Here is a 25,909-nt window from a genome sequence, read left to right as displayed (position 1 = left end):
CATACTGTTGGGAGCTGGCTCAACTGCCGGAGCGGTGAGATTTGGAGACACCTCCCAGCGCCACAGCAACACATGCACCTCTCCCAGCATCAGTCACGGGGAGCCTGGCGGCCATAGAGGCCAGACAAGCACACTTCAGCACTTCCAGGAATTAAGAAATAAAAGCTGCCTAATTAAAATTCCTCTGCTGATGCCTCAACCATGTTTATGAAGCGAAACGGACAGCCCCACGCTGCAGCTCTCATGAATGAGAGGAGAGTGCAGTGCCTGCACCGTGCAGCTGCCCTGCTGCACCCGCCACGGTCCTGCTCAGAGCACGGCATGGGGTCATGCAGCCTCCAGGCATCTCTCCGCACCTGCTCAGGGGGCTCTTGGGGTTGGAGGCATCTATTTCCCCCTGCAGGAAAACTAGGCAGTAAGGGGTACGTACATTGGAGAGTCTTGAGGAGGCCATAGGTTTATTCTTCTGAGGTGAGAATATGGGGAAACTCATTTCCCTCGCCACCTGTAACATTTCCTGTACAATAACCTCATCCTTCCACATGCGGTGAGGGGGAACCAAGTAACCCTACGGAAATCTCCTTACCACTTAACTGTTCAGAGGTTGATCCAAATCCCACTTAGGGATTAGTCTGACAGACTTAAAACTTCTTCAGAGAAGAAAGAAAAAAAAAGGCATTTTTAAGGACGTAAAAATCTAGCAAAATCGGGGATCTAGTCTTCATTAAGGTTTGCATCTGGGTCAAATATTTCATGTTAGCTAAAAGTTAAAAAAGCATACCTTTTTTCCCCCTTAATGAAGAGAACAACATGAACAATATATACACTTTCCCAAAATATCCTTATTCCCTAAGCACAGTACATCTACAGCGGTCTTAAGCGGAGAGACTTGGGAGCAATTCATTTTTGCACACAAAGACAGCAGCTTACGTGCTGATGACATGGATGCTTTCAGATAGCCTCAGTGGGGTGACTTTCACCCACAAAAAGTATAACGTCTCCTCTTAGAAAGCTAGCACTCTAAACAAACCGCTTCTGCTTTGCCTGAAAGACAAGACCTTTGTATGGAAAAGATATTTTCTACATCTCCGGGAGACTGGCTGGGGTTAAAGCAGGTCAAACCATGTAATACAGATAGCTTTGTGTTGATACTACCCATGGTGCCTATTAGGAAGGCCATAATTGTTAGAAATCATTTCTCAGCAAGGATATTTAATACAGTGCCAGAGTCTCCCCAGGCAGGCTTTGTTTCAAGGTTTGTGAGCTTTGGGGGGAAAGGATTTTATCTCTTCTTGTGAAGTGGTTCAGGGCCAGCAGGTTTTTAGCTCTATTGTAATCTAAATAACACCTAACGGGCAGCAGTGGAAACTTCAGTACCAGCATCACTTGCAAGCAGACTGGGAATAGCCTGGGGCAAAACCTGAAGCACCATCAATCATACATATCCGTAAGAATTGGCATGCACTGACAGAGTATCCTAAGGACTTTTTCAAAACCAAAACAGCAAATTTAACCATGGAAATACTCTGGATGCTGATGAATTTTCTTTTACTCAGTCTTCACTGATATTATACCTGCTGGAAGTCAGGAGTTAGAAACTGATGACATAAAACTTCTTCTAATTCAAATCAGGGGGGCTGAATAATTCCAAATGTACCAGTGAATGATGAAGGCATGATCTGAAACACCAACGCTAAGACAGCTCGCATGGCCTTAAAACGGTACAAAAAACAATTTGTAGCTGGGCTGCTGAACGCCTTGCTCTTCGCACACAAAAGCAGCAAGAACACAGTCTGACCCGATCTGGCAATTCTTATTCTTACAAAGTCTAGGCAACATTTTTAGGGAGGACAACAAACAGAACATATTGATAAAACCAGATCTCCTGCGAGGGACAGAGCTCCACAGGCTAACCTCCACGTCAATAATGACTGGGCTGAATTTTGACTGCAAAATCAGGCCAGTTTTCAGTGGCTAAAGTTCACTATAGCCCCCCCACCTTTGCTATGTCTCTTTTCTTGATCAGCATGAAATTTGAAAGCAATGTTGCCTTTCAGCTAAAAAAACCACCTATTTTTTTAAAGTATCAAAACCAAGTTTGCAGGGCAAACAGCCAAAGCAGCCCAGGTTTAGGCTGAGACACACAGGGAACAACAGGACGTTCAAGCCATTCCCAGCGTGGAGAGACAGCCCTTTTGGGGCGTTCTCCCAGTTAGGCTGCAGAGTTGCTCTGAGCTCTGCATCAAGGACAAGAAAAGTTGTCTCAAGTGACACAGCATTTAACAGCCTTTTCTCCCGTCACTGCTGCCAGCATGGGGAGAAGAATCTTTCTGAAAATATTGTGGAGTCTTGCTGTGCAAACACATTTGACGATAACTTATACGGCAAATTTCAAAATAAGATTTGTGGTCACCATTCTGCATGTCTGATGATACACAAACCACCTTGCATCAGAACATTAATACCCCTCAAGCCTTAGATTGCTTTCCATGTTACAGTCTGAAAGCCCCTGATGAAGCTCAGTGTCCTTTATAAAGCTGACGTGGCTTTGCTCCTAGATAACCAGCAAGTGTCCTGGGCAGCTTCTGTGGTCCCCTGTCTAGTGTTCAGACCACTTTATAGCTCCAGTTCTGCTAACATCTCTCACAGAAACTCACAGACTCTGGCAAGTCATTTCAAGTTGGTGTGCCACCCCCACCCCCCCACCCCCCCGTATTTAATATAATTAACAACAACACTTGTCTGCCACCCATGGAGTCTAAGTGATTTAATTCAGTATCCTATAAGAGTGCCAGGCTGCCTGTACTGAAAGCAGTAAAGAAAAATGTGCCCAGAAAGACAGTATTCAACATACAGTCATTTTTAGATCAAAACAAGCATTTTGAGTGATTGCCAGCATTATTTTAAAATGTTCAGGTACAAAACCCCAGGTGGGGTCCTTCATATGAACCGCACAGCTCTGAGCTCATGGCAACTGGACAGAAAAAGATCAGATGGCTTGTACTCCACCTTTGCCACGTTCCCGACAAGGATGTGCTCAGAACTGGGAAAGTATCCATCTAGCGCTGATGTCTCCAAAAACGCTCTCCTGCAGCCCTCATACAGGCACTCCCTGCAAGTTTCCTCTCTGGGTTCACACTGTCACCTCTTCACTAGGAGAATCTCAAGTCAACGATCTATTGATAGGAAGAGAGACACAGCAAACAATTTCATCTTGAAAGCAGGCACCGTCCATGACACAGTTGAGGCTCTTCATTGACCAGTGTTGCCAGTGCCCCAGGGCTCCTGGACAACACGGAGGTTACACTACAGGTGTTTGTGTTTTGGAGGGAAAGGCCATTCTTGTTAGGAGCTGAGAGCTATTGCCAACCCAGCGTATTTTGAAACTTCACCTTCTGTTTGGAGCTACTGTCATCTTACTCTTGCACCAGCTCTGTTCCCAGCACCTAGCCTGTGGCTAAGAAAAGATCCAGCACAGGATTTTCAGAGGTGAAGGGCAAAAGCAACCTGGTGATTGCCAAAAGACCTGAAGACACACCTTGTCCTCACTCATGGCTTGAATCTTCCTCTTCCCTTTAGCCTCAGTGCACACTGGAGGGACATACAAGCTTCTAAGTGACATCAAGGGGAGATGGCCGTTGGTTGCTTCACGTAACCCTTGCTGGAGGGCCATGTGTACACCAGATGTCATGGACCTGTTACACTTTACCCCATGCCAGCAGCAAGGGTGAGCACCACAGCAGCCCACACACCACCCTGCCCACTGTTCCACTGACAACTAGCTCTTCCAGGAGGTCAGCAGAGGCATAAGAGTCTTCAGGGCATTTGGGATCAAGGATCAGTATCCAGCTCCTACCCTGGCTGCTAATAAAGTCTGCGGGGTTGATGTGGGGATGCTTTTAGGAAATGCAGGATTTACAGCGGCTCCCTCAGAAGTAGCTCAGGAACAAAAGTTTTCCAGTCACCACAGACTTGATCAGGAGTTTGAGGTTCCAATCACTTCCAATTATCTGATATTTGAAATAGAAAAGCTGCAGCGCAAAACTTTCCCCAGTAAGGGGGGCCGCCTTTTCGCAGCCCTTGGAGAACAGGTTTGTTCTTACATCTTTTGGATGAAGCATATTAATCTGGACACAGGGTGCACTTGTGTAAATTGGCCTTCCAGTATTTCTGTTTCTATTTATTGACACGAGCCTCTGTCCGCTCAGGGCCCATATTTAACCTCCATCCTTTCAAGCTGTGCACGCAGGTGCCCTAGAGGTGAGTACGGCTTGACTCTGACGAGATGGAAGACCAGGCACAAGAGATGCACAAAGAAATACGAGAGGCAGGAGATGTGCTTAGGGATCTGTTATTTCGATAGGCTGCACTCCTTTTCTCAGCCTACACGCTGCCTATGGACCAAGCAGAAAGCAGGTGATGACGTTAGCCCACCCTGTAAAACCCTGCAGAATAGCTTTGACTTGGTTTGTCCTTTGCCAGTTTTGCTATTTAAATGCTGCTACTCAGTGAAGCTGGGCACACCTAATCAACAGAGCCAAGTTTCCCTCTTTCAGGCCCTTGAGCCCCAGAAGGGTGAGCGCACGGAGATGTGCAGGCTTTCCTCAGAGTTTTGCAGCTGGTGAAACGAGCATGGGCTCACATTGCCCTGACTGACCAAACCACCACCACCCCTACGCAGGCGCTTGCTGGTGTTCTCTTCCTCATCAATTCCACTGCTTCGAATTTTGATTGAGAGGCTGTATTTTATCATTTATTTCCTAACTTCCCCTCTCTTCTGCAATGCACTGTCTTGACACTGTTATCTGCACCATATATCATATACCATATTCATCTTTTTTGTCATCTGATTTTTGCATATGAGTTGTCATTTAGCAAATCTGATTTTGCTCAGAAGCATCCAAACAAATCTGTATGTCAAAAAGAATGAAGGAAAGAATAAAAGCAAATGCCAAGCAAGCCCCCATTTAAGCACTTTACATATCCTGTATGAAATACCAGCTCCTGAAATTAATTTTTTTGTGAGATGACATCTTCTCATATAATACATTATCTTTCCATTATCCCAGGGCGAAACCGCTCAGGTTTCTCAGCTAATACTTATCTGCTGCTTTCCTGCTATCCTGGAAGATTACAAATAAATTAGGTGACTCCAAAGCATTTTGGGGTAATAGCCAGGATATCCTTCTGGTAAAGAAGGCAAGTCAGAGGTGACCACATAACTACAGAATCTATCAGTACTGACCGGGGGGATTCATTTCTGTAAATCAATGTAATACTGCTAAGCCTATACCAAACACTCAGAATAATGACTTTTTCGCCACTTAAATCTTTACTATTGGCTCAATGGTTCTGAAATTAGTCCCTTCAACTGGACTATTGTTTGGTCTAGAGATTAAAAAAAAAAAAAATATCCATCTTAGGACAGGGTATTTTTTTAATGTCAGATCTCATTCAGCCATTTAACAGGAAAAAATGACTACACTGGTGGATACGGTATCAGCAATTATCCTACAAAACAAACTGATTTTAATTAAGGCGTCGACATGCAAGGGTTTGGCTGAAGACTGAATATCTGCTTCAAGAAGTATGATACATTTATACGAGTCATAGGCAAGATAGGGAGGAATTTACTTCACACATCCTGTTTATTTTAAGGACAGAAAATGCAGGATTTAGGTCATGAAGGCAGCTTTAAGTTACCACCTGTGGTTATTACCTTAGCTTTGCTTGGAGACCTCCATTTTACAGCCTAGCTGTAGTGGCTTATAGAAACAAGGGAATTTGCCTGGGGCAAAGCGTGCTTAACCTTGGTGGGTTTGACAATATCTTCACTCAGACTCTGTTTCATTTTCCCAACCAGACAACCAGACCACGGCCTCATCAGAGAGGCAGCTTCTGCTCCAAGCGAGGCCACATTTTTCTGGCTGAAATAAAATGATATGTCATGACTATGTTCCTTTTACAGCCTCAGTTTCTTTCCTACTGTACCTGAAGGCTCAGTGAGCAATTTAATAGAAACTTTATAATGCAGGGGCTTTTTCCTTTTTAAAGATAATGTATCTATCCTTTTTGTTAACAGATCTAAATGTAGATACACCAGAAAAATTTGTTCTTTCCCATAAACTGGAGTAAGTCATATTGCAGTAGGGGATTTTGCCACTTTCGCTATGCAGGTAAGAGCTAAATTAGCAACCCTGCATAGCATAGAACAAGGTTTCTTAGCATCTGTCCACTTTAAACAATGATGTCCAGCAAGAGCAATCAAACCAATACAGCTTACTCCAAATCCCAGAGCAAAATATCATCAAAAGCCTTTTTGTCCCACCAGTTTTAATAAGGGCACTTTAAGCTTTACATGGTGATTAAAAAATACACACCCATGAACAAAAACAAACAAACAAAAACAAAAAAAAAGAAAAAGGAAAAAAGGTCCACGTAGATCTGACCTGTGACAGCATTACTTTACATACTAAATTAAGACAGTAGTATTAATTACAAAGCTGAACAGATTCTGTGACCACCACAAAATAAAACAGGCACTTCTAATGACACAATTGGTAAAACAGACAGAAACATCAAGAGAATAAACTAACAAATGGCTAAATCAAAATCCACCCACCTTCCTCCAGGTCATCCTCCAGGTAAACATGAGCAGAGACCGACTTCCCACCCAGCCCTAGAAGTAGAGTGCTTTGTCCCATCCCCAGAGTCCCCTCGCCAGCCTGATGCTCCTCACGTGTGAATGTTAGGCACCTCAGCGAGCAATGGGCTGTTGGGCAGTTTCTGCAAACAGGCACATGCGAGACCTGAGCCAAGCACGGATCTTCTTACGCTTGGAATTGCTTCGGGAAAAGGGAGAAAGCCACCACAGCTGTAAAGCTGGGGTAATGCCACTCCCGTGGCTCCAGCCAACAAGCACCAGGGAGCTACAGGTTGTAAGTCATGAGGGTGCAACTAAGCAGCATTCAAAGGGGCCCTGCGCTGTACTTGCATAGTAATAAGAGATGATCAGACGAATAGGCAGCCCCATAACTATGTAACAGATCATCTGGGAAAAAAAAAAAAATGCACTTTTTGCCCAATACACCATCCAAGATCATCACATATATTGGTGGCAAAGGAAATGGACCACAAGGAAGCACACCCTGCCCTGAGGCCCTGAGGAGTGTGTGACACCACCTAAGGCAGCCTGAGGGCTCTCAGTGAGGGTTACAAGTTTCCAAGTCAGTCCTGAAAAGACAGTTTTCACGAGGACACTGACCTGCTGGGCACAGGTTAGCAGCAGGGACGTGCTATCATACACAACAGCAGGATAATGAGACAACCTGTAAATTTTGCATGCTCAATTCTTCAGCAACACTGGGTTTCAAAATACCAAAGATAGCTAATGAGTGCAAGCAAGAGGAAGGCCTTTTTTGTCTTTACAGCTTCAAACAATAGCACAGTGATAGGACCTTTACAGACCTTGGATATTACATGACCTACTCAAGAGCTCAGGCCCTGAGCTCTTTATCACAAGGTCTCTGTTCAGAACAAAGCCAAGTCCTTCCAGCTCCTCTTAAGTGACTCTACTAGCATTCATTAAAAGGACAGTAAAAGGGACAGCAAATGGTTTGCTAATAAAGTCTGATTCTGAGGTGCACTATGAATAGAGGCGAGGTAGCATAATTACATTAGTAAAGGTAACTGAGGTCACTGCCACATTGTTGTTTGCTCTTTAAGCAAAAATAGTGTAAGGTGGCTATAATTGGGGGGAAAAAAAGAAAAAGAAAAAAAAGGCAGGCGAAACTGTTCTGCTTTTGCGTAAGTCTGACTGCATGATTATAGGATGTTGGAGATGTCTAAGAGGGAGCTACTGAATATTTAACCTTAGAAATGGAAGCTTGGTTGTCTCTTGTCCTGTTAACATCCACACGTATCTTCCATTAACTCTAATTAGGGCTAACAGGGTGTTCACATAAGTATCTCCATAATTAATGTTAATAGTAGTTACAGGCAAATGTTGATAGAAGATGAAATGCCAAGTTTCTTCTCCAGGGTTAAACACTCAGCAGCCTGTCTGTCTCTCATTTCCATTTCCTCCCATAACGGCGCTCTAATCAATCGCACGTATCCCAGAGTCTCACACACCAAGTCTTGCAACAAGAGATACACGCAGCCGTAAGTAACAGCACATGCTGTTATTTATACAAAATATAAACACAGACACACAATACCTGAAACATATTAGACTGGTTCACTTCTGTATGCTCACTGCTGTACAGATGCTGCAACAACATACAACAGCGCAGACTGACACATCCCTTTTTCCTTCAAGATGCCCAGGCTTCACAGAGGAACAACATTGTTTCTATCATATATTAAGATAAGTCATTTTCAATTAACAAACCAAAGAGCAAACAAGATTATAGCAACAACCTCAATTACCCTTATTGATGCCATTATGCCACCCTTAGTTGATAGACTATACTATATTCCCAAATCAGACATTATTAACAAACCATTAAATTTGTAAATGAGAACAGCAAAATTATCTGCCATAATCAGAACGGTAATAATAATGCACCTTCTATTGTGCTTCTGGCTCGAGCCCTGAGCTCTGCAGCAGTAGTTCATTTAAAAGCATTAACAGACTGCTTCCAGCCAGGGGTCATTTGCTAGCACAAAGTCTCGCTCTCTGCTCTCTTATCCCATCATAAGTGGAGAATTTCCATCAAACTTGTGCAATTCTGGAGCTGAGTAGATTTATAAACTGCCTTTAGTTGGGAAAGGATTTATAAAGCCTCAGGGAACCAGAGAAGTACTCTGCTGTTTCCCTCATGAGTTGCAGATATTATTTGTAGAAACCTTATGATGCTGAAGCCTTTGCCAGGGACTTCACGAAGGGGCAAAAAGCACCAGAAGACGAGCGATGGGCAGACCCTGTGCAGGCAGCCAGACAGGGAGGAAGGAGCAGGACAAAGTCCCACTGGTGCTGGCCGTTGGAGCCAGACGAGGAGCTGCGCTTGCGGAAAATCTGACTCGCACATCTAAACCCTCCCTGGGCCCCACTCCCAGCAGTTGCTGGTCCTCATACGCTTTGGGGCAGCTCCAGTCACGAAACGCATGCAGGCATGAGTCCCACTGAAATTAATAGGTGCTTTCTCTAAAGGATGAGAGAAAAAAAAAAAAATCAATTTGTGTATTTGTCAACTCACCTATACTGGCCCCATGTTACATTAAAGAAGAGACGTCTCCTAGGACTTATGTTAAATCAGAACTGGACGTGTTTTGGCTTTGCTATGTGAAAACAAACTTTTTTTACTTGCTTTGTTTTCTGCCTTGGGGAATTAGTGACTCAGGCAGGATGCTGAAGACTCTGGGATTTATTTTTCATCATGTTGATGGTGGTTGGTTTTTTTTTTTTTATCAATCAGGCACGCAGGCTTATTAGTGCAGCTCCACTAAGAATAAGATTTTCAATAACCCATTTTGCCCCCCAATTTTTCCTCATAAGTTTATGGGGGGAGTGTGGGGAGGTTACTGTTCAGAAAAGCAAGGGACTGGAAGCACAGAAGGAACAGATCTGAGGCATGCTGGCTGTCTGCAAAGGGGACAGAGCCAGCTATCCTTCTAATGCACAAACCCCTTTGCCATTCCCTTCTCAGCCCCTTTTATCAAAGGGGAGGATCACATGCAGCTCCCAGGATGGGCCCTGCTCTGGGCACCTCGCGTTGCTTTTTTTGCAGCACTCAGTCCCCACACCACATCCCTCCTCTTCTGGTTCCACACTCCACCCAGACTCTTCTGAAGATACATCTTATGTCTTGCGTTGAAGCACCCACCTCGCTGCTGGATCCTGGGACCCCACAACTTCGTGAAAGATGAAACTGTCTATAGAGGAAAAACCTTCCCCTTTTCTTGATCAGGTTTGATTTACCGGAGGTACTTTTCTGTATCCACACAGCTTTTCTCAGAAAAGGAAAATAGAATACTCTTTCCCAGAGCTATAGGACCAGCAAGATTTTAGCTATAGTCAATCTGACCAAACACAGAACATTTCTTCCCAAACAATGAGTTGCTTTTTGAATATATTTTGAATATTCATGTTATACTATTTTTTACAACCACCTGAAGCAGTGGAAATATATGTAACAGCAGCAGAACCAAGAATGGCCAGAACTCTGTATTACCTGTTACAACACGGGTCCCCTCTCCACCCTGCTCATACTCTTGACATTTAAAAATGCACAATGAAAAAGAAAATACAGTCAGTAAAAGTAACACTTGTAAAATTACATTTTAAAATCAGAGTGTTGTAAAGTAGCAGCTACAAATGAGGTGAAACACTAAGCAACGAGTTGCCTAGACATTTTTATAGGAATTGGAATGAATGTCCAGTAAGTGTTCGAGGAAATCTGAGTTGATTGAAACTTCTGGCTACTCTATATTTTAACTGGATGGCTGGTGCTGCTTCAGTGTCTTGCCAGCAGGCTGACAAGGATATTAAAATAGAGAGCAGGAGGGGATCAGCCAAGAACAGTGAACAGACAGTTTATAGGAGAATAGTTCATCTTTTCTTCATTATTAGTCAACCTAGCGAGGATGTTCTCTGGTTATGCTGGATATCCAGTTAATTTTACCGAGGGCCGTGCAAAACACAAACCTATATTGGCAATATAGGTGGCATAAAGAGATGGATCTTATCTGAAGGAATTTGCTTTCACTAGCTTTTTTTCTCAGCACAAACAGAAATGATAGAAAAAAGCTTGAACTGCAAATTTTTTGTAAGACAGCTTAGCCAGAAGCTGAAAACATGAGCTCTGACATGTATTTGTAACTTTTTGAAATCTCTTCGTCTTTTTGTATTCTGCTGCCCAACTCACCTCTACAGCTCTACTGTTCTATTTAGCTAAAAAGAGACTGCCTTCCAGTACAAACTGCGTGCAAGTGGGATTTTGCACAGTGAAATCCTATGCTTATCTAGGGCTGTTGATACATGAATTGATATATGAACAGCTGCTTAGTTTCTGATACTACACAAAATAGTAACCTGCAAATACAACTATCTGGACAGCATTTCTACTGGTGTTGAGTTTGGGGGACTACTCGTCTATTTCCTATCATTCTGCACGATTAAATACCATGGACTTCCTGAGAGTTTGTTGCATCTTCCAGATGAAGCCTGAATCTGTCAGCTGAGAATTTCTTTCAGTTTGGGGAGAGAGAATAGTTGCTTTATTTTGTTTTAAGACTCAAACCCAGGCATTTTGTGATATTTCTGTGAATCCAGGATGGAACTTTTAATCAAAACAAGAGAGAAAGTTTTAACTAGCCAGAGGTGTGGTCAATGGGGCATTAACCTGGGGGACAGAAGATTCAGTCTGACATTTCTGGTCTTCCCAGTTCTCACCAGGGAACACAAACAACCTAATTGCTAGGCTATTGACCTAAAAATTCCACCAAGCCATACCAAGGTGGTTCTTGGAGAAGGCATCTTGTAGTGCTAGAGATTTATATCTTTTTTATTTGTTTCTTTACTTAGAACTATAGCAGGGTTTATATTTTTGGACCACAACAGAAGAGAAGAGAATCTCCCTAAAATTTCAAAACCTAGTATCTGCTTCATGAGATAGATGAAACAGAACACACCTTTTCTGCGTGACCCTAACTTAAAGATGATGCAATGTTTTACACAGATTGAAGTTCTTAGTCTTTCAAGTCTGGAAAGCAATGTTTTTCAGTGAAAGGCATCAGTGTTTTGCTTATGTCCCTACTCAAAAGGCCACTTGCAATTCCATTGTGTACAGGTTAGGAAGCGTTTTGGGAACTTAGGATGAAAGATAGTACTGGAGTGAATAGTATATAAAACAACTAACCAGCTAGATCTTAGCATCTTCCCCAGAGGACTCCAACTGGACATTGAAAGATGCTCTCCAACTGCAATGCACTGACACATCCATGTTTTTAAAAGGTAGAACCAAAACCAGCTGCAGACCTACTGATATACCAGAAACAGCAGAAAACTTCTACAGGGAGCATGGATCCTAACTACCCACTCAGAAATTCCCACCAGGGTAACAGTATAATTTTTTGCCCTGCCAGATCTACCTGTCTGCCTCTGGCAGTGTCCCATTGCGGTGCTGTCCCTCTGCTGTCCCACTGCAATGGGGTACGCGCTGGGGCACTGCACCCAGGCTCTCCCACTGACCAGCCTCAGCTGCCTTTGTAGGGAAAGTGCAAGTGACACCAAGCAGGCTGCCACTGCTTAAGAACCAAAAGTAACCACAGAAGTCATCCACATCCAAAAGCCACAAAAAAGTATTTATTTTCTTTCATTCTCTAAAATAAAATAAAACCATGTTATAATCATCCTAACCATAACAGATACTTCAGCTTGCAAACACTCTCAAAGATGCAGTGGGCAATAAATCAGACATGTCACTTCCAGCAACTCGAGTTGGTTGCTACATGGCCATAATATATAAAGAGGCTTTTTCCTGGTGATCCTCAGAGCCAAGATTCCTTTTGTTGGCTCTTCTTTAAATAACCACTCCTGTAAATTACAGTTGAATCTAAATTTAGCATTCAATTCTAATTATTTTCCTCTAATTAGTGATTTGAGGGTGGGTTTGGTTCTGATAGGCTGATACACTGTCATACTCATTTAAAAAATTTAATTCAGTTAACCCAACTCCCAACGTATGTATATGACATCTCCACTACATTAACTTATCATCATCACATAAATCACTCTGAAGGCAACCAAGATCTTCTGTTTTCCAGGCAAATTGTCTCAAAAGAACAACAACAAAAAATCAATAATGGGCAAAAGAAGCTTCTACAATGTCATCAAAGACCAGCAAAATGCACTGAGGCCATGCCCAAACATAGCTGTAACATCCCATCCCTTCCACATTACTCAGAAGAGAGCATTTTCAATAAAGCCACAGAAAATAAAGGCTTATACATCTTTGATGTCCCGCAGCTGGAGGGAAAGACAGCAGTTAAAAGTCCACTAATCTTGTACCATTTCCCTTTCATTAGTTTAAGTTTTGAATTTTGAATGGCACTGAATCTAGAAAGAGGGGCTAATTGTTTAACCTTACAAAAATAATTATGCCTCTTTTGGTGCTGCCTTTTGGCCTGTTTCATATTTTTAGTTTCCCAAAGGATTCGAAGCTCAACACACTGCTAAACTCTTTAGTGAATACTGTACCTGTGGATTCACTAAATAAAAATCTGAGACTAGACTTCAAGCTTTTTATAGACTTTGGATCTACCTGTTGTATGTGCTGTGGAAAAAAAACCTCCCAACATTTCTTTGAAACAAAACTTGAAATCAGGTTCATTTTTTTTAATCCAGTGTTTCAATACTGCACATATTCAATCCAATTCCTATCACACCACTTATTACCATAAGTTGGCTAGTAGAGGAGGTGATGTGGCATAGCTAACTCTGGTTTAGAACTCTTTCAAGCAGTTTTTTCAATCAGAATTTGTTGCAGTTCCATAACTATTTGTCCTCCTGTATGTTGTGAGCTATGTGGTTTTTTTCCCCAGTAAAGAGGTAGTTGAGTAGCGATGATTCCTTACTCTCTCAATAAAGCTGATGTTCAGCCCAGCCTTGTCATTCATACAGATCTGTCTACGGAGGTTAGAATCTCAATCTCCATTCTGGTCACTGTCTTTTAAAGCTCCTTCACGTTAATATGGTTCCCAAAAACGTTACTCCACTCTTCATTTCAGCAGGAACCAGAGTGCACACTCACTCCTCCCATCCACTCTTTCACTCCAGAAATTATGCAGTCCTTCCGCTTATGGTCTATATTAGGAAAAAATAAAAAAATAAGGGAAGAGAAAGGTGTGTGGTTTTACTTTTAAACAGGAAAATTTATATAGTGTAAAGTGCTTAATCCAACAGGTCAGAGGGATATTAATACTAAAATCTGATTAAGATATAGCATTTTATTGATACCCTTAGTTAGCAGGTACTTGGTTTACCTAAACAAATGAGCTGGTAAAACACCTAACAAATTTATTTATGAAGACAGGAAGAAGAGAGGAATAAACAATTTATATGACAAAAACCCTGTACCAGTCTATAGCAATTTTATGTCTAACTTCGCCTTCAGTAGGAGAGAGAAGGGTTTGTCCTTTCCGCTTATAGCAGATACTAAGCTTCTGAGAATAGTGTTATTTGCTGACAATCAGTGGCTTTGTGTGCATATTTTCATACATATATGTGTATGTATATATGTATATTTATACACACACACAGAGAGCCAAGACAAAGCAGATTCTAACCTTCAGCCCGGCCTTTCAACAGTCACCTCACAAGGAGTCTCAGTGAGCCGCATCTTTCATCCTCTGCCATTCTTAATACACATGTAGAGATACAAAGTGTGAACTACAACATCAGAACAATACGCTTGTGTCATCAATTGCTTCGCATTCATGTTGCGGAGATGAAAATACCTTCATAAATAATATTTTCTAAAGACCTAGGAAAACTTGCTCCAAGTTGCCTGACCTTCTACTATTTGCCTTGAAGCCCTCCAGGTTTTCAGTCTTCCAGCAGTTTTGTTTCTAATATTAGCTCAAAGTTAGGTGCTGTCCTCCTTCAGCAATGAAGATGAGCCAATCTTCACGTAGAACAAACTTTGTCCATTGTTGAGCTCCGTGCCATGGAGATTATGATAATGTGTTTTTAGAAGCCCAACATGGAACCTATTTAAGACCAAACTCAGTGCCTAGTATGGTCAGTAGAAAGGTCATTGACTTCAATGTGGCCTTGCTCAGGTGTTCATTTTCCCCCTGCTGCGTTATACTCATTTGTTTTCTCATTTTATATTAAAGTTGAATGTACGTGTTCTTAGATCAGGTAGTATTTCTGTCATGCAAATTTACAGTGCCTCGAACAAGAGGATCCTGGTTCATTATTAAAGATCTTGCACACTGTCTCAATCTAAAGGTTAATTACTGTTACTTTACTAATGCTCACTGACACAGTTCCCAAGTGCTGTTTGAAAAAGCACAGTGCTCTACAGACATACACAGCAAAAACTGTAGCATTACAACATGAACTAGCCCAAATTCAAAGTAGTTGAGCTTAAAAATTATTTTTAACTGATCCTAGTTAGTAAAGTTCATAGACATTTACACATGTGCTATACAACAGGGCATCCTGCTAACAATGAGCTTTCATGTGCTCAGCCAAGGAGAGAGGAGAAAGTTCTTGCAGTGCAGTTAGCATAGTCCTGTCTGAACACAGGAATAATGCATGACTTGGCCAATCGCTGTCACCAAGCAGTGATGTATATGAAGTGCAAAGAGCATTTTCATGTTTAAGAGGAAATACTTCATTTTAAATATTCAACAGTCACTGTCGTCTTCATATTGTTCTCCCAGGGTCTCAGCCAGACGAAGGCAGCTCACAGGCTCTGATGCCACGTTGCCGGGAAGGCTACTTGTCAGCAGTTGTAGTGTGAGCAACAGCAGGAGGCTCAGAACAAGCATGTGAAATAAAATGCTTATTCAAGAGACAGCACAATGGCTGGTTTTCTAAGTGGCATGAAGCGCTTCACCCTGCGGGAACCCTCAGATCTCTGCACTGAGCAGCTGGGTTGCACTTTTCTCCTATCAATAATAATGATAAATAATAATAACGATAGCAAAGTAAAAGGAAAATCTGAGCTTACAAGCTGTATCAGGTGGACTTAATGCTCCTGCATCCAAGCACATAGGGCTTAATTCCCCCACCTCTCCCCCCGCAGCCCCTTGCTTTCGCAGGGCTGGCTGGGGGGCTGAGATGCAGGGCTGCCCTGTATCCAGGCAACGGGCATTGCTGAGGCTCTGCAAACCTCTGCAATGAACAGGAGCACCAGCTGGGGCAGGTACCCCCTCCACACTTCACAGAATGCGGGAGAGAAGGAGCTTTTCCAATTTTAAAAAATAAAGGCAGAGAGTAAAGCAAGATCTCTAACTACCTTCCGACAACGAAAGCGCGTTCCCAGGTCTCCCTGGGGCTGCCTGCTTTCCCAGCACTGCTCACTGGTAAGGTGCCAGGGACAGTCCACAAAACTTACTGTGACTTTTTACTTCTCAGTGTTGTGTATGCTCTCATCTAGGTCCACCTCCTCCTACTGCAGGAACTTTCCAAATTTACTAGCCACCTATAGGTAGCAGTCTCAATTCCTGGAGCTGTGTTTTGGCCAGACAAAACCTACCAATGTCATGATTAATGGACATGCACGCACATCACCAGGCTTCAAAGATGGTCTGTGGGAGGAAAGGTCAGCTGAGAAAAAACGATCCATCAGTCCTTACATTCACAAGGGGAAAAAGTTCTTCATCGGTAAGGGGATAAACTTCTAGTGCCAGGGAGGTGAGTGGGAGTATTACCACTAACTTCAGTGACATCCAGATTTCATTGATGGTGCTTTGGGCAGGTTTACTCATGATGCCCTGTTCTACTCTCCTCCCCTGTACAGCTGATGTTGACAGAGATTGGGATGGTCTTACTTTGGCAGAGGTTCAGTATTTGAGGAAAGACCAAAGAACACCATGAACTAAGAAAGTTACGGACAAGAGCTAAAAACCACGCAAACCTGGTCCCTGAGCATCTTCAATTCACAGATGATCTACAGGCCACTGGCATTCAAAACACAAATTGCAGAGGATGAAGTTATTTGACAGAGAACTAGAAGTATACTCATAGAGCTTCTGTAGTGTTCAGCTGCCTCCCAAACAATTGTTGGAGCTGCCATATGACATTATATAATTGCAGATATATAGAGAAGAATGATCATGAATAGAAGAAAGAAATGTATGACAAATTGCTGCATTAAGATGCTCTGATTCAAGCCAGACTTAGTTCAAAGAAACCCTGTGTCTAGTATGAAAAAGAGGTCACAATGGCCCTTTCCCACCTTACTTGATGCTGTGTCAGCATTTGAGTACCTTAGCCATAAACATTGTTCACGATACAACACTACAGCAAACACAACAGATAGTCTAACCTTCCTCATTGTCACAGTACTGATATACTATCCAGGCGGGATTTTTGCTTTCATTCACCATGACTAGAAACGTTAAAGAAACACTACCTAGGGGTGCATGAAATGCTAAAATCAGGAGCACCCTTTGGATCTTGGGAATTCTCATGGCTCCTGCTGTAATCTCAGCTCCCTGCCCGTGCTTTCCCTTCTGTCTTAACTTATACAGCCTCACTGCCTTGGCAAATAGCTTCTTCTTCCAGTAGCGACAGCTGTTATTGTAGGAGACAGCACAGTATAAAGTTACTCATTAAGAGAGGTAAAGGACTACCTCCCTGGAACATAGCATCACCTCCAGTTGAACTCTGGAGAAAAATAAGTACAGTCCTCCTTTGCTCCTTTGTGAGCAATGACATGGAACATCAGAAGGGACTGGCCAAAGTGCACATTATACAGGTGTCCTCAAGGTGATTAATTCATAGCACGCAATTCCCACTACTGCTGCGAAGGGCAGCTCTAGTGCCAGAAGGCCAGATCCTTTGCAATACAGAGTGTGTCCTCCCCACCCAACTACACCAATTTTACAACAATTTGCTTAAGTCAGAAGTGTGAGCTGAGACCTGGGTACCAGGTGCTTCTGGATTTCAATCCCAGTTCGCCCACTGATTCACTCAGAGGGAAGGCAAATTTTTCTTTATCTTTTACATCAAACCAGCTTTCCCCCCACAATTCTTACACATATAAAGACTGTCTTGAATCACATAAATCTTCTTTACAGCCTTTCTCTCCCCAACATGCCCTTTTTCAAAAAAGCCCTTTGCAACATTGCCTCAGCAAAAGCAAGAGGACAACACACAGTTGACTGCAGCAGAGCTGAGTTGCATCAAAGAATCTGGAGGAAGAGGAAAGACAAAAGAAAGATGGGGAAAGGGGCAGGTCACCGATACGGCACCCCTGCAAAGCTGAAGCACGGAGGTCCTTTCTGAGATAAGGAGTGTTCCAGATCAGAGGTGACAGCAAAGATCCAAGGGCACAACTTAATCTTGATCTAGGAAACCATTGAGACATTCAGAGCACACTTCAGCAAAGCCCTACCACCACTGGCTTCTTCAGGACCTACAACTTTAAACACCCATTTAAGTGCTTTACAGAAAACAGGCCAGATGGCTTAGCCCATTGCAAGACCAAACTCTTCTGCCTGGTGCTAATCTGTGCAAATCAATCCCTCGTTCAGAAATTAAAAACAAAATGAGCAGCACTGAAAGACACGACAGAGCAGCTCCGATGGAGAAGAAACCCAGAGCGATGCTGATTGATTACTCCCAGAATGCCTTTCCCAGAAGCATTAATGAAGTACGTGCCTGGGACAGCAGCCCTGAGCAGTGCATGGAAACATTTGAAAAGCTCGCCGAGCCCTCCCCTGCACCCACAGACCTCCCTGCCTGATGAGCATATTTAAAACAGTTCTGCAAAGCACTACAGCCTGGGTCCCTACTAAAAACAACATTCCCTTCCCGCATGTCCTCCCCTTTAAATCAAGCTCAAACCCCAAATCTGGGGGCACCTCCAGTATGTGTACAATGGTATCCATCCAACATTCCTCAGTAATAGCATCACTTGGGATGGGGAGGAGAGAGCTGCTCATTGGGGAAGGCATCGTACAAGGGATACAGGCAAGAAATATAAACAATATCCTTTAGAGATTTCAAACAGAGGCTACTGCTGGTGCTGAGGGCAGTTATTTTAATCCTCAGCTGCAAGTCACTGGGACACAATAAAAGAGAATTAGCAAAGAAAACATTTAATGATAACTATGGGCACTCATGCTTTATTTCTTGACTTGCAGCTGAGAGTATTCAGTAACTCAGAGGTGGACAGGAAAATAGGAACAAGAAAAGCCACAGCAAACAGGCTACCTGCAACTACAAGCGACAAAAGCAACTCATCAGCAGCCCTAATGGTCATTCTCTTGCCAGACAAACCCCAAACTCTTCCAGCAGTGGAGCACAAAAATTTTATATTAGCAAAAACCAAGAAAAATTACTCTGCGTCAGTATCATCAGAAAGAACATAGCAAGATGATTAACAGATTTTGTTGTTTGGGTGACAAAACCAGAAAAAAGAGAGGAAGAATTGCTTCAGTTTGAACTGGAAGATTTTTCTTCTGCAACAAAACAATACAAAAGGTATTTCTTCACATCAACTCCCCAAAGTTTTGTTCAATCTAAGATGAAACTTCATTTTTTTATATTTCCTAACTTAAAAACCAAAACACACCCCCCCCAAAACACCACACCAAACAAACCAAAACCTCTTTTTATAAAAAGTTTGGATCAAATTTTAATAGGAAAATGTGGTTTTCATTTTAAAATGTTGAAAGGATCAGCTTTGGCATTTCTAAAACAAAAATAAGTTGCATTAAAAAAATCTGGAAGTAAATATTTTGATGTTTACAAATATATATGTAACCTTTTTGTTCACTGAAACTATTTGCTTAATTTCAGCTTAATTTTATGAAGATTTATGGTCTCTGTGAATATTTTGGAAAAAAGGTTTTTGTAATTTCTGTCTTTCATAAAAATGATCTACTACAGAGATGTAATTCACAGACTTGATACATACAGCTGATTTTCTATTGACAGGAGAAGAAACATCAGATCGCTACACTGTTGATCAGTTACCATTATTCTTGATCAATAGAAAAAACACATAGCAAAAGACCAAGATCTCAAGCAGCTAAGGCAGCACTTTTAGCTTTGTACACCTAATACTCAGGACTACTGAGTACCCCTAGGGATTTATATCACTAGTCCGAAACATCTGGATTCACATTTACACTTATAGCTAGCTAGTTTGAAGTTTTCCAAGTGAGTAATTTCCAACTACATCTTAAAAAAACAAAACAAAAAAACAAAAAAACATTTCATTACTCCTTTTTAAAAGCCACCATCACTTATCCCCTTTTCCTGGGATGAAGACTTGTTGAATATACTCAACTTTATCCACCGTGTGGACATACTAAGTCACTAGGAGAATCAGAGCTTTGCTGTACTGATCTTCAGGTATTTTAAATGACCATAAATTGTATTCATGTAAGTAGTCCGATCATACAGTCTTTATTTTGAACACTGGCTTTTGGCAGAAGGAGACAGAATAGCGGAATGCCAACTCCTGGTTCCAATCAGTTCAGTGAGAGTTTGGCCTTCAGTGCTGCCACCAGATAACATACAAAATTGGGAGATGGAAAGGGAAATGGAAAAGCAAAGGCAGTTCTGGCAAGTGATTCCACTTTCCAGTAATGTGATCCATACACTAAGCCAACTCAACTAACAGGCCAATAACTTGCGATAAACTTACAGCTCCATTCTGAGAGCTGAACACTTAAGCACGGGGAAAAAAAAGGACAAACTCATTCCTTTCTTTCTTGTTGACTGAATACTTGTGGGAGAAATAAATTAAAATTGAGGATATTATTTTTAGCCTCCTTGAAATGTACTCTTGGATGTACGTTGCAGCCACAAAGGTTATAAATGGTCCAGGTCAGTTTGAGGAGTCAGTGACAAATTCTGCCTCGACGTACATGGCATCTGTATTGCACTGGGTGTCCGTCTGTCTCTCTCTAGCATCAACAAGGGCTACCCAGACTGTAGGCAGGAATGCCCAAGCCTGATAACCACCCCTGCCGCAGACCCAGTGGGTCAGATAGCCATAAACTCTAATATCCTGTCATCAACAGTTGCCAGGGAAAGGTGCCAGAAACAGTTCAAGATGGCAATTACAGAACAGCCAGTTCCCAGGAAAAGCTTCCTCCTACCCTCCTGGGCTCAGGGGCTGGCTCGTGCCATGCTGCAGGGAGGGACTGAGCCTGTTAAAGCTCCTATATACTTTAACATTTCAAGCCAGTGCTACAGCCCATCTGTAAATTAGCACCTGGTGAGTGTTGGGGGATTTGAAAATAAACCTTCCACAAATGATTAAAAAAGGAAGTTTATGCTGCTTAAACATACTTCTTTGGAATTTATTTATTTTTGCACATGCTGCCGGGGGGGTTGGTCCACTCATACATGTGCTGTGCTCTACTTTTTCAGAAAAGGAACAGCTGCAGACAGTCCCCATGTTCAGCTCAAGACCTCACTATGCTGGGCACTGAAGCTAAAATACAGGCAGAGCACTGCCATTATATCCCCCCATGTCATCTGGCCACAAAATGCCTGCGTGTTATCTCTACCTTACAGCTCCCGCCACACGGTACCAAGGAGAACAGCCCTGAACGTCCAGCACAAGCACGTCCAAGGCTGTTCAGTCCCTAGTTTCTTATCTGGCAGTACTGTCAACAAATGTAACGTCTGCCAAGGATGCAGCTCACATCCATTAGAAGCTAACCGGAGAATGAGTCATTTTACAAAGGACAAATCAGCCATTAGATTATCATTATCTTTACTGTGCACACGCCTGGCCAGCAGCTAACCTACGCTTAGGCTCCTCTCGCAAAAGAGCTCTCAAGATTTTGCAGTAAATAGACACAGCAATGCCAGCAAGAAAGCTCAGCTTTAAAACAGGTCAGGGCATTCAAGAGTAATAATAACCTTTTACATATTCTGCAAGTTTAAAAATCAATTGTTTTTCTTTTTTTTTCTTTTTTTTTTTTTATGTAAGATGTATAGACATTTTTTGATGGGCAGTTTTTCATGTGAGGAGAGAGAATTTCTGGATTACCTCTTTCCTTTATTTCTTCCCTTCCCCATTCCTGCTTTGTCACAGAAAGGAGGAGCAACAGGAAAAAAAAATGAAGATAAACCCTCCAGAATGAAAACTTTTTCATCTTCAAGTTTCTCTGAAAAGGAATGCAAAGTTTCACGAAGCCAGTTTCTGCACAAAATAAAATACTTCTATCACTCTTTTTTAGAAGAGAAAACTTACCAGCTGTATTACCATCCTCATACAGATGGGGAAGAAATGCAGACAGGAATCAAGCTACTTCCCACTGTCAGAATGCAGGCTACGCGCAGAGCTAGTAATTGAATGCAAAACTCCCCAAACCCACTTCAATACTTACAGGGTAATACTATCCTTATTACTGATTTTTATAGTTATCACCTTTCACTGATTCTAGCTCTTACTCATAAGCCCAAGGAAAAAAGCTTCAAATACATGCACATGTACCCCTCTTACATATCTGCTTCCTGAGAAATCTCTACAGTGAGAGAATAATTCTATCAGCTCTTAAACTAAGTCCCCAGCTTCACTCAATATTTTTCAAAATTCACAAATCAAAAGCAAATGTAGTTCTGTAGGCCTCAAAATAAGCGATGCAAAGCCTTCACTGCCATTCTGAGTGACACCATGTCTCAGCCGCTCCACCCAGGACTCAGCACGGCGATGAAAGGCAGATTTGCTTTCCTGCCCTGTCACATTGGGTAAACCCCATTTTCCCTTGACAAAGCACTTTACCCGTGATACAGTCAGGCAAAAAAAGCTTTAAATTACCACTGTAGCATCAGACCTAAGTGACAGGAACTGATAGAGATATATTTCTAAGGACAATTTATTTCCTCCTTCTTCATTATCATTTACATGTCATGCAAGCTCCTGACTCCATAGGAAAACACGCACAGCCAAAACCAGTCCCCGCATGTGCCACAGTTAACATCAGAAGCACCGACTCCAAGTCTCTGGGGCAATACCTCTCAGAAGGTCAATCCACCTCTGCCAGAGTCAGCTGCAGCAACGTTAAAGCCCTCCGGCTATTTGTGTCACCTCTAGACCTGTAAGAGACAGAAGCAGCAAACACGCACCACATCGTCAGCAGCCACTTACAGCCTGATGAATTAGCTTACAGCACCTTCAGCAGCAGAAATTAAGAGCTGAAACCTCCTGCTACCCCAGCCGAGATCCCGAGTGGGGGTCCTCAGCTCCAGGAGCCCACAGGTGGCTGCTGGCCACTGCTGGGCACTCTTGGAGCGAGACTGAAATGGCGCTGGCAACATGCGCTCTGCCTGCCCTCTGGATGCATCACCGACCTGACGCTCACCCTTTACGCTCGTCTTTCGCTTATAAATGTGCATACAACAAACAGATCATCGTTGGCCATGACAGTTATTAGGACAGTTATAAATGTGAGCAGACTGTAACCAAAACACAAGGCCTGGGAGTCTGCAGAGAGCTTGAAACAATAGCTCTCGGGTGAGGAGCGTTCCATTTATCTGCACGATGTTAACTCAGATGTCCAATGACAGCCATGTACGTGTCAAAAGTTGTTAGCTGCTTCATTGGTAATTTGAGAACTGAGCACATGGGGCATTGCATCGTTCCACACCACTCGCTGTGAGTGGTATCTCCTCTTGATACTACAGTGGACAGCATTTGGGAGGCACCAAATTATCTTTTTTGAAGAAAAAGCTACTTGAGGACATTTCCCCGCCACACTAGGGCAAACTCAAGCATCTTGGTAAAGCCCAGGAGGCTTCCACAATTGTATCTCTAGTGTAAGCACAATTCATCATACCGGAAGATTCTCTTGGAGACTCATTTTGCAGAGATATGAGAGCAGCACAGCTTCTCCAAACAATTTAACTCACAGTCTAAAGAAAAATTAAGGAAAATTAGAACCTTCTCAGTATGATAGCTGCTTCCTTTGGTCAACATGACCTCCATTTCCAGGCTTTTATAAAAAACACTGAACCTTTAAAAAGTCCTTACTCCATTTTCACAAAATTGCAATTTCTTTAAAAGTTGTCCAATTGTTCAACATTTTAAAAAGAAAAAAGTGTATATTGCTAATGCATACACAGATAATAATAATATCAAACAATTAATTTTCTGCAAAAAAGTGTTTATAGAAAGTATTTTTTTCCACTTCTGTAATCACATCTCAGCATAACACAGATTCAGTATTATGACATGATTGTGGTAAATGAACCCCAAAATTTGTTTCTGCTATTTCTAAGAGGGAGTGGTTTTTTATCTCTTTTTATTTTTAGGAAGTCTGTAACATTATCAGTTGCTGAACAGATTTTTATAGGGGGATCAACAGGGCATCACAGGGCGTCAGAAGATGGCAACCACAGGGAGCACTGCTAAAGACTGTATCCCATTTACTGATACAAGAGGAAGTGCCCAACTCTTACACGCACATGCACAAGCACACACTCACTCGTCTCCAAGAGCTGGCTGTGTTCCCAGGTCCCAGACCTCCCAGCCCAGACTCTAGACTCTGCCTCTGCTTTCTGGAGTCAGGAGATTCAGCCTTATTTATGCTCATGTTGCTCCAGCTGTTCCTTCGCACAAGTCGCTAAGTGGATTTGTTTGGAGTTCAGACTTATTTCCAAAAAGTGAGCAGTTTCTGTTCATCAACAAGTGATGGCTGCACCAGGAAACAAAAACCAAACCTTAGGGGTGTTTTCAGTCCTCTTCCTGAGCCAGCATGTGTTCTGACCCACCCCTGTTGCCTGCGGAAGCACCTCAGCCTCTAAAATATTGCTGCATGCAGGCTTGCTTCCCGACGGCTCAAATGTTTCAGCTGCCTTTGGGGATAATCGGACTATGGTCGTCCCCAGCAGTGGACTTGGTCATTGAGCAGAGCAGAGGAAGCCAGTGGCCCAAACTGGTGCACGTCACTCACTCAGCACATGAGCAGGAATGAACAAAGCACAAGCTGGGAGCGGGAGGTTCAGGTCTCTGCAGCCCCATGTCCTCATCTAAAACACAGTGCAATGAGGATTAGCGCCATTTCATAAACCACGTTTTCAGGCAATGGAGAGGAACGGAAGCCCCAGTTCAGCAGCACTGTTTTTGTCCTAGCTCTCGATCACAAATCCTAAAGTTCTGGTGGAAAGAGATTTTCACCCCTTAAAATCTCAAGCACTGAAATAGGGACAATCTGGTAGGGAACACCCTGGGAGCAAAAGGCAGGATCCCCTTGTAAGAGTCCAGGTGTGCCTTCATCAGGACTGGAAACAGACTGAATAAATGGTAGATTGTGAATGAAGAGGGACACAGAGGGGCACTCCATGCCTCTGTCCCACTGCCTGAGTATCCTCTTAAGCAAGAAAAATCAAAAGGTGAGGAGGATTATTACCGAGTTCAGGATGCAGGAATATGCACAGCCACATCCTCCGCTCCTGTCATAGTAGCTGAACCTCATTTGCTATTGCTGCTTTGCCTAATCATCTGAACTGTGGTAACAGAACCAAAGCAAAATCTTTTGCACAGACCAAGACTGTATACATGCATACTGTAGCCTACCGCTTTCCTTTTGCCCAGATCTTCCACAAAAGCAGAACAGCTTTCAGCAATGAAAAAAGGCAACTGTAAAAAATCAATTTTTAGAAAGAATGTAGCATGATGCCATTTTCCTTATATGGCAACTGGTATCCCATGTGGAGTCTCAAACAATAGCCAGCCTGGCAGGGGGTGGAGTAAGAAGACGACTTGGAGGAAAAAAAATTATATATATATATATATATATATTTTCCCTGCTGGCCCTCACCCTCCATTTCCTCTTGGATTTCTTTGTGACTGCACTGAAAGGGGTCAATAGCTCCCAGCTTGAGAAATGCAGCTTTTGAAAGGACTATCACCAGCATCTGTATTTAAAGCACGCCTTTTACTTCACAGCCCCCCCAGCTAATGCAGAGCTTTTAAAAAGTGAGCAGCAAGATAAACTTTCAGGGAAAAGAAAAAGGGAAGAGTAGAGGAGAAACGGTACCTATCTGCCTTGGGTTTACTGACATTTTCACTGGAATAAAGCTTGACTGGCAAAGCAAGGACAGGGAACATAAGCTGCAGATGATCTAAAGCGCTACGGATCATTATACCTTGCTTCAGTCACCACCTCCCCATCCTTTAAAGTATGCTACAAAACCACATGAAGCAGCCAAGCACTGAGCTGGAAAAGAATTTCAACTGATTAAAAACAATGGGCAAATTAG

General features: G+C 42.7%; 1 protein-coding gene across 2 annotated transcripts in view; it reads right to left on the bottom strand.

Annotated features, from left to right (window-relative positions):
* Positions 1–25,909, bottom strand: part of TSPAN18 (tetraspanin 18) — a 135,959-nt gene that overhangs the window by 34,126 nt on the left and 75,924 nt on the right. Inside the window, exon 1 of one of the 2 annotated variants that reach the window (XM_050898090.1) lies at positions 22,664–22,723. The exons of the other annotated variant lie outside the window; for it this stretch is intronic. The gene's annotated coding sequence lies outside the window, so the exon portion shown is untranslated. Of the gene's footprint in view, positions 1–22,663; positions 22,724–25,909 lie in introns of those variants that run through there. 2 annotated transcript variants of the gene reach the window in all.

The sequence above is a fragment of the Gymnogyps californianus genome, chromosome 5 (assembly GCF_018139145.2).
Source record: "Gymnogyps californianus isolate 813 chromosome 5, ASM1813914v2, whole genome shotgun sequence".
Classification (NCBI taxonomy): domain Eukaryota; kingdom Metazoa; phylum Chordata; class Aves; order Accipitriformes; family Cathartidae; genus Gymnogyps; species Gymnogyps californianus.
The sequence above is the reverse complement of the archived record's forward strand: the minus strand, read 5'-3'. Positions and strand labels throughout refer to the sequence as shown.